The following is a 10,628-nucleotide window of genomic DNA, read 5'->3' on the forward strand; positions in this document are numbered from 1 at the left end:
ATGATCAGTTTAGAGAACAAACAAAACTGACTCTCGGTAAGTACTACTTGTGGGAGGAAATAGGTGTTGGTAAAAGATTACCTTGCAGATTGGTTACAAGCATTCAGTATCCCATGGGAGTCCATCAGTAATGTTTGTTTAGTGAGCAGTTTTGATGGTAATTTATATATGTTCTCTATTGTAGTTGCCATAAAATGTGTCTAAGAACAAAATGGACTGAGCTAAAAATATGTATATTATGATATTTCAAATTTAAGAATCAGAGATTTATAAAACATGAATCAAATCTTTCTAGACGAGGGATAGATTCATACCTTTGTAGACATCCTGAAATCCTTTCGATAAATGCTCTTCTTTTAAATATCAATTCTCAGTGTACAAACTGAGAGATGTGTCCTCTGGACATCATTCACATCCTTCCAAGAAGGGTACTTACAAAATGAGTTGACTGGGCTCTCAAGTGGCCCAACTTGTTTTCGCTTTAACAGTCTCTTTTGATGTCAATCAATATGTTTATAAGTCCCAAATAAATTGTGAGGCAATCTAGGAGGGAATTAATAGAATTTGTTCAAGAATTCTCCCACATGGTGACCACTATTTGCTAAGAACTAATGTTTATTTTCTGTTTAGCTATATTGAATTTAGTAACGATGTTTATGTCATTGTGGGACTGATTTGTCCTCTTGCATGACTTTCCTAGCAGTGCCCCTACTTGTATACAAGCACTAAAAGGCTATATAATAGATGTGACGTTTCAAGGTGAAGTTTACACGTTTTGACATCTAACAAATGAGAACACAGTTTCAAATTGTCAGTACATCATAATTTAATTGGCTCCTCTTTTCTTTCTCAGTAAGACATAAATAATAGGGTGAGTTACAATTGATGGTGACTTCAATTCAATAAAATATGGTAATAGTTCACACACATTGAATATTTTCATGTCATCCACAGTGCTCATCCATTACTTCTATGAGGAGAAATAAATCATTGACAAAATGTTAATTTTGTGTTAATAAGCCTGGTATCAAAGAGTTTACAATATATCTCAGAAACAAACTTTACATCCAGAAAGCGATAGCATAATAATTAAATAAAACACCAATGATATAAAAGGTATGGCTACACCTCTCCTTGCCAAGTTATTCTTTACCACATTATTTCTCCTTGGAAAACTGAAAAAGACCTATATCTGATAAAAGACCACCTGAAATATTACCAAGTTCTTTTACTAGTAAAGAAAAACTTTTTAGAACAGTAATGGAATCTATATGTTAAAGAAGATGCTTGTGATTTTTTGAGGTCTCAGAATTACTCAAGACAAACTAAAACAGCACCAATTGTACTATGCTATACTAGGCAGAATACACGGTCTAGCTTTACACCTATTATGCCTTTATACTGCTTTTACTATACTACCTCTAAGTTGAGAGAAAAAAGTAATTTTCATTTACTATTAGTTAATCAAAAAGATATTTAAAAGGACAAATTAGTCTGGCTTCTTCTTGTCTATTTGAGAAATAAGCAAACAAAAAAATCAAGTTTACTGAAAGGGTTCCCTTTTCTCCACATTCTGGCCAACATTTGTTATTGTCTTTTTGATAGTAGTCATTCTAACAGTTATTAGGTGATATCTCATGGTGATTTAGATTTTCATTTCCCTGATGACTAATTATGTTGACCATATTTTTATATACCTGTTAACCATATGATCCTGGGCTTTTTTGTCATTGTTATTGTTGGGAGGTTTTTATTATTGACTCAATCTCCGTACTAGTAATTGGTCTGTTCCAACTTTCTATTTCAGCATGATTTGGTCTTGGTAGACTTTATGTTTCTAGGAATTTATCTCTTTTAGGTTGTTGAAGTTGTTGGGTATAATTGTTTATAGTAGTCTCTATGAGCCTTTGTGTTTCTGAGGTTTCAATTGTAACATCTCTTTCATTTCTGTTTTTATTTTTCTGAGTCCTCTCTTCTTTTTTCTTGGTGAGTCAGGCTCACCAAGAATTTTATCTTTTCAGGGAACCAGGTCTTAGTTTCATTGATCTTCTCTATTATCTTTTCAGTCTCTTTTTTTTTCTATTTTTGTTCTAATCTTTATTTCTTTCTTTCTACTAATTTTGAACTTTGTTTTTCTTTTTCTAGTTCCTTATGGTGTAATGTTACATTGGTCATTTGAGACTTTTATTTTTTCTTAAGGTAGGCATTTATCACTATGAACTTCCCGGTTAGAACTACATTTGTTGTATCTCAATAATTTTGGTATATTATATTTCCATTTTTGTTTGTCTCAAGGTATTTTTTATTTCTTTTTTTTTAATTTTTCTTTGACCAACTGGTTGTTCAGTAGCATGTTTCTTATCTCCACACATCTGTGTGGAGATAAGAATTTTCCAGTTTTATTTGATTAGTTCCTACTTTATTACCATTGTTATCAGAGAAGATGCTTGACATGATTTCAGTCTCAAATTTGTTAAGATTGTTTTGTACCTAACATACAATCTATCCTGGAAAATGTTCTATGTGCCCTTGAGAAGAATATGTACCTGTTTCTTTTGGATGGAATGTTCTCTATGTATGTGTTAGGTCGATCTGTTTTAATATATCATTTTAGGCCTATGTCTCTTTATTGATTTTCTATCTGGATGATCTATCCATTGATGTAAGTTGGATATTAAAGTCCTCTACTATTATTATATTATTTATATTCTTTTTTAAGGTTTTTAAATATTTTCTTTATATTCTTAGGTGTTCCTATGTTGGGTGCATGAATATTTATGAATGTTTTATCTTCTTGTTGGATTGAACCTGTTATCATTATATAATACCCATCTTGTCTCTTATTACAGTCTTTGTTTTAAAGTCTATTTTGTCTATAGCTACTCCAGCTTTCTTTTGGTTTCCATCTTTTTCTCATCTTTTTCTATCCCTTCACTCTCAGTGTGTATGTGACCTTAAATTTAAAGTGAGTCTCTTGTAGGGAGCCTGTAGACAGTTATTGTTTTTTATTCATTCAGCCACTCTAAGCTTTTTGATTAGAGAATTTAGTTTCTTTACATTTAAGTTATTAATAATATGTACCTATAGCCATTTGTTAATGGTTTTCTGGCTATTTTTATAATTCATCTCTGTTATTTTATTCTCTTGATCTCTTTGTGGTTTGATGACTTTCTTTAATAGTATTCTTATATTTCTTTCTCTTTCTCTTTTGTGTATTTACTATAGCTTTTTTTGTCTTGTGGTTACCATGAGCCTTTCGGCTATGTTTGGTTCAAGAAATAGAGAATTGTATTTGAGACTGAAAATTCATTAATTGTAGTTATGCTGAGTAAATACATCTGTTTGTGATAATCCCATTTATTTGTAGAATTCCTATAAAACTTCATGAACAGTGTATGAACTTTGAATTAAGATGAACCACAAGAATATTAGTCCATGTTTATTCTGCTAGAGGAACAAGTCCAAATTAGAATTAGTAATGACGACTATCTGATTAGACCTTACACAACAGCGGGAGAGAAGGTGGAGTGGAGCAGATACTGCAAGGGTAGTCTGGATTCCAGTCCCCATGTCACTGGTGCAGGTCATGTGATACCTCTGAGCCTCTGGTTTCTCACCTGCAAAGTAGGAATCCCATCTTCCTTTTTAACACACATTTAAATTAGGCGATGAATGTGGAAACCTTATATAAAAGCTGAAAGATGAAATGATAGAATTTATGATTTTTAAAATTTTACATATTACACTTAATTCTTAGAAAAATCCACTTTTAAAATGGAAAGGACAATAGATAGTTTTCAAATATGTTTAGTTGTCAAAGCCCTGTTTCAAACACATCTTATATAGAGCCTCAATATCCATAGTAGATAATACCACAGAGAATACATCTAATTGATCTAAGGGCAGAAAGTCCAGGGTTCTACTTCCTAAGGCTTTCTCTTATCCTGTCAGGCAGCCTATAAGCCATCTTAACTCATTCCTAAGACTTCATAAAGTACAGTTCAACACCAGAGTTGCAGAACATCACATACATTTTGCAGATAAGGAGTCTGAGTACTAGAAAGGCCAAATAATTAGATTTGGGGAAATAGAAAGTTTGTGGTATTACTGTTAAAAGTTCCTACTTTTGGGCACTTTGCTCATGTAATACCTCCTAGTAAAGAGCTCTACTTAGCACATTACTGTATTTTCTAGTTCACTGAAAGGTTACTGCCAGCGTATGAACAGATAAGGTGAGTAACGTGAATGGCCATAATATAGCACATGTACCATCAGCACTGCGCCTAAGGCCAACTAAATTGGGTAGGTTATTCATTCACTGCAAAATTCTCAGGCATCTGCCATGTGCCAATACTAACATATTTTGCTCACTTAAGGTTTTTTTGTTTTTTTTTTTTAAATAAACCAAATTTGTTTGTATAAAATGTCAAGATGATGAAATTTCTAGTTGTTTCTTCTGGAAATTCTTTGGGTAATAGAAACAAAACATATAATTTCTATTTTCACAGATAGTATTGTGTATTTCTAGATACTGCAGTAGTCTCAATCATCTCTCTCTCTCTCTCTCTCTCTCACACACACACACACACACACACACACACACACACATTTATACAGACATAAACATCCAAGGCAAAGAAAGAAAATTACTCAAATGGATAAAGTAAATAATATTCTCAAAATACTATATCATCCTCTTATAAATCAGTCTTAGACAGTTAACAAGTAGAAAGGGTTATCATAAACTATCCTAAACTAGAAAGGATTATCAAATACCCAACACAAGACATTTGTATGGTTTTATTTTTGGTTAGTGGACATGTATGAAAAGTGTCTCTCATGCCTTAATAAATTAAATTTAAAAAGTATTCAATATTCAATATTTAGAATAATAAGTCAAATTAAGAATAAATATTTTAAATTATCTGGGCAACTGCTCAAGTTTGTAAAAGAATTCATTTGGTTCATTTTTGAATGTGGGAAAAGTTTATTTGAGTAAAACAAGAGGAGTCCTAAGGGAATGGAACTTAAATATGCTGGAAATATTTAAGGAAAAAAGGGGAACATTTTTGACCCAGTGGGAGAAACCAGAATCAAATTTATGTTGTAAAAATATAAACAAAGGATAGACGTCAATGTGGTTAACTAAGACATAACTATAGAAAAAGAAATTAGCAGAGGACCTTGGAAGCACTAACAATGTGGTAAAGGAAACAATTTTGAATACATACTATAAAAATAAATAAAACTAAATGAAAAAGGATAATTAAGAAATAAATGAAAATAAATAATATTAAAGTCACTTAAAATTTTTCCAATGATTGAAAATAAGTTTGACATATATGGGAGTCAGCAGCTATGTCTTTAGCAAACTCTATTTGAAGAATAAATATATTCATTGTAATTGAAGTTTTAATGATGAAAACCTCCATCTGAATATTTCCTTTTATTCATAATTCAATTAATGATAACGTCCTCTCTAATACTTGATCTAATTAAAGAGCTTCTGTTCAGAAACCTGCTTCCAACTTTTCAAGCAGTGCCACCAAATAGATAGAATTAAATAATAATATTCTTCCCACATTCAAGTAACTTGGTCCTGGAATTTCTCAAGTCAAATAATTTTTTCCTTTATTTCTCTTTGCTTTCTCCAGCATTTGTTTTCTCTTTGTTTAGGATTGTGAACTTCTACTAGAATATGTGTTCCATCCTGTTTTTCTTTATTCTTACAGATAAAAATGGAGAAGCAGACCCAACTTGGCACACTTGAACATGTAACACATTCAAGTATAATAGAATGACATTTTTCATGCAGTAAAATGTTCTGGATATCAGTTCTGATTTAAACATTTTTAACTCAAGTTAATAAAGAATCAATTTCTCCTCCTAATGAACTAAGTTAATAGTGCATTAACTTGAGACCAATTAGAATGTACTGTATCCTGCTTTTCTTTGAAAATGTTTTCTCTAAAACATGTTTTGTGAATTTAGGATAGATTAGAAGAAATTACTTTATTAAATCATTCTCAATTAACCAATATTTATAGAGCACTGTGGATGACACAAAGAAAAATCAAATACTTTGTCAAGGGAGACAGATATGTATTTTCACAACTCTATTGCAAAATAGACAATGATAAATTTTTAAATTGACTGACTTAATAAAAGGGCTATGAAAGGATCTTTGCTCTCTGTGCATGAATTTTTCTCACACTGTGCTATCCTCATTTGGTTAAGGCTTGTGTCTCCGGTTTTGCTGATGGGTTCTCTTTACAATTCCCCTTAAACAATGAAATAGTGACTGGAATGGCAGAATTCTAGCTTATTTCTTCCAGAGACATTAGTAGTGAGGACCCAGTACAGGAAGATTAAAAATTCTACCATGCCTTTTTTTCAGCCAGTGACCTCTATTCTCTGGAAACAGGAAAATGAGTAACCCTGAGATGCTAAGTGCCTTTATCCCCTTATGTTATCCATGAGAAGAAATGTTCTGTTTTTTTCATAATAAAACAAAAGCTCATATCTCAAATGTTTTCTGACCACTGTAGTTCCAGTATACAAATGTTCTACAATTAAATGAATATAAAATAGATACGATTTAGAATCTCATTTATCACATATTGAATTTTTGTTTTGTTTGGATTTACATTTAGAACACAATATATAGCAAAAATTTTAGCAGTAGAAATCTCTTGTGATCTTATTTCTCATATATATTGTGTCTGACTTTTCAGGGGATATTTTCATTATATGTTGTAACCAATTTTTGATTGCTTTCCTGGTAAAACTTTTTTGATTTACTTCTCCAGAACTTTGTAAAATTGTGAAGAAGACATGGGAAGTAATAGTTCAAAATTTTAAAGCCTTGATTATAAACTTAAATTTAAATTTCCTCTAGAGAGGATTTCCTATCGTTTTTGAAATTTAGTATTCTTTACTATAACAGTGAGTGAAAATTTTTTTAATCAAAATGATTGACTGTAGTTTACTAGTAAGAAAGAAGTACTCCTAGTAGAGTATAATAGCTGCATTTATAATGTTAAGCACCCCAATCCCAGTTTCATCCATTCTTCTTAAATTTCTGAATGAACCCAAATCATTCATCTCTGAAACTAGCTTCAAATATCACACTTCTTCAAATGGAGTACGAATCTTACAACATTATAATCCCTATTCTTTCCTCCCATCCTTTATGCTACTGTTGTCATACAGTTACTGTTATATATGCTATAAACTCCAAATATATTGCTACTATTTTTGCATTAGATATGAAATATTAAAGTATTTCAGAATAATCAAAATATCTATTATAATTATCTTCACTTTAGCCATCTCCAAAGATCTTTATTTCTTTGTGTATCTTTCAGTTTCTGTCTGATATCACATTGCTTCTGCCCATAGAACTTAGTTTAAAATTTCATGTAGAGTAATTAATTATCTGGTATTAATTTTATGTTTTTGTTTGTTTGGGAAAGGCTTTATTTTCCCTCTATTTTCTCTGGTTATAGAATTCTGGGTTCAGGTTTCTTTTTTTTTTCCCCAGCACTTCAAAGTTGTCACTCTATTGACTTCTAGCTTACACAATTCTGACAAGAGGTCTGCTGTAATTCCTATCCTTGTTCTTCTGTATGTAATTTAACACTGCAGATAATGACTCACTAGTCTCCCAAAAGACTCACTAGTACTAACTCTCGTCATTTAACATGCCTGGATAGATTCAAAACCATTTAAAAATAAGTAAATAGAAAAAAAGGCATTAAATATGAGACTTTGTAAAATTTTGTGAAAAACATAAAGTGTATAAAAGATAGATGAAGAGACAAGATATTTTGATAGCATACCTCAAGACAGAAAAGAAAGTTTTGAATAACTACTTCTTTGAACTATACAAGAAGTTAAAGGAAACATAGACAAGAAAAGAGATGGAAAAGAAATATAACAGCTTTTACATGCCGTTGGTCTTTCAAAGTCAGAAAAGAGAATGTGAATATAGCAACCCCAGAACCTCAAATTGCTTGCAAATGCTTTCATCCTGTGCCACTTCAAACTGGAGAATTATGGAGGAATTTACCAGCACTTCCTCTACATAACTTCATTTATCATGCCAGTGCTCTCTCAGGCAGTAAAGATATATGCTGATTCCTGTCACTTTTTATACTAATTCTACTATATCTGACAGAAATTCCTTTATGTGTATATATTTGGCAATATTCTCTAATTTTGAGATCAGTGAAATGCTTGCCCCATTTTTCATTTCTCTTTAATAATTTCAGTTAGACTTTGGAAAAGGAATTTGTTAGCCCCTTGCTGCTATTTTTTTCTGGAAATGTATGTAACTGATAAAAATTTTAAAAAGAAAACAACAGAAAACTATTTCCATTAAAAGTCAACAAACAATAACAGCAAAAAGAAAGCGTATGATATCTTATGTGAAATTTTGAATCTCTTATTAAAATAATTGAGATCAATTAATATATATTTTAAATTTACATATTTATTAAAATAGCATTTTTATTATAAAAATTAGAAATTATAGGTCAGTGAAAAGAAGAAAACGAAGTTACCAACCATCTCACTATTCAGGGCTAATCATCGTTGATTTATTAGTGTGGTGCTTTCAAACATGTTTAAAAATCTGTTCCTCACTTCTCCCTTTCCAAATTAACAATACATTATGAATATTTTTCTAGATGCATTAGGTTTCTTAAGGATACTGCCACATTATTTTACATTCAATATTGTGATGTTAGACATTTTTCAATTATTTGCTGTAGCTATATATTATTTTCTTAATTCTATTTTATGCTATTTAAAATAGGATCTAGTACAATTTTCTCTATCCCTATATAAATACTATTGTGCTTTGTAAACGCTATTTATCAAATAAAGATCTGCTTGTTTGGACTGGAAGACAAGTAGCAATGTTTACAATTCTTATTTAAACCAAATAAGGTCCTATTCATATGGACTTGTCACATCTAGTTGGGGAAACAAAGTTATTTTTTAGGATGTCTGAATGTTCACCATTATAATCAACTCTGTCATTTAAGAATATTATATCTTCAGATTGGATAAATAAGACAGAATTTTTATGTCAACACATGTACTTGTCTCAAGAGCTATCTCTTCAGATGGCCCTTTAAAAAGTAATACTAACTTATAAACTCACAGCAGTATGTGAACCCATTGTCTTCCAGAGCCCCAACACATTGGAGATGATAAAATCTACTATGTTTAATGCATAAGAGTAAAAATAGAATCTCATTAATTATTTTAATTTCTGTTTTTATGATAACAAATAAAAACAAGTATTTTCTAATTATGAAGTACCCAGCTAATTCTCATGCTTTTTATTGAGATATTTATTTTCTTAGTACTTGATATTTTTTAATATATGAAGGATAAATCTATATTTAAGTCATCGCCTGAATTAGTTTTGCATATTTTAGTGTTCAACATATATTTTACTTCATACACATACACGCACACACATACACACACGTATAAAATCCATAAGAAATTTATTTTCTGTAATGAATTTATAATGTATAATGTTGAGATATAGTTTTGCACACATTGGCTATTCTCAGGTGGGTAGCTTTTTTTTTTTCTTACTGAATATTCTGTTTTTTTCTCAATTATTTCAAATACAATTTTCATTATATATAAAAGTCAGACAGTATTGTGCCATATCGTTCTATATATACTCCTGCAATAGTACTACACTTCTTTAATAAATGTGGTTTTGTAATACACATCAAATTAAAAATGTTTCTATATAATTACAGATTCACATGCAGTTGTAAGAAATAATACAGAAAGATTCCATGTATTCTTTATGCAGTTTACGCCAATGATAATACCTGGCAAAACTATAGTTAATTATCACAACTAGCATACTGAAATTTTTACAATTTATTAAACTTATTCAGATTTCTGTAATTTTACTCATGCTCATTATTGTATCTGTGTGTGTTTAGTTTTATACAATTTAATCACCTGTGTAGGTTTGTATATCCATTACCATTGTCAAAATTCAGAACAGATCCCTCATGTTTCTCTTTAACACCCACACCTACTTTCCTAACTCTGGTACCTAACCCCTGTCAATTACTATTCTGTTCTCTATTTCCAAAATGCTGGTGAAGATGTAAAATAACTGGATCACTCATTCATTGCTGGTGGGAAAGTAAAATGGTACAGTCGGTCCGTAAAATATACAATTACCATGTGACCTAGCAATTGTACACTTGAGCATTTATCCCAGATAAATGAAAACTTATATTCACATGGAAACCTATACACACATGTGTATGGCAGCTTTATTCATAAAACTACTCAGTAATAAGAAGGACTTAGTGATACACACAACGACCTGGATGAATCTTGAGGAAACTATGCTGAGAGAAAAAAGCCATTCTCAAAAGCTTACATAATGTATGATTTCATTTATGTAACATTTTGAAATTATAAAAATTTAGAGATAATGAAGTTTAGTACCTGTTAGTATACAACCCTTATCATGTTTTTCTAGATTTTTTGCCTAATCTCACATTTTTAAAATTCCTGATTCAATTATAAAATCTACCATATTTCTCAATTATTAAATTGTGATAGAGTTGAATCAC

Source organism: Pteropus vampyrus, unplaced genomic scaffold (genome assembly GCF_000151845.1).
Source record: "Pteropus vampyrus isolate Shadow unplaced genomic scaffold, Pvam_2.0 Scaffold101, whole genome shotgun sequence".
Classification (NCBI taxonomy): Eukaryota; Metazoa; Chordata; class Mammalia; order Chiroptera; family Pteropodidae; genus Pteropus; species Pteropus vampyrus.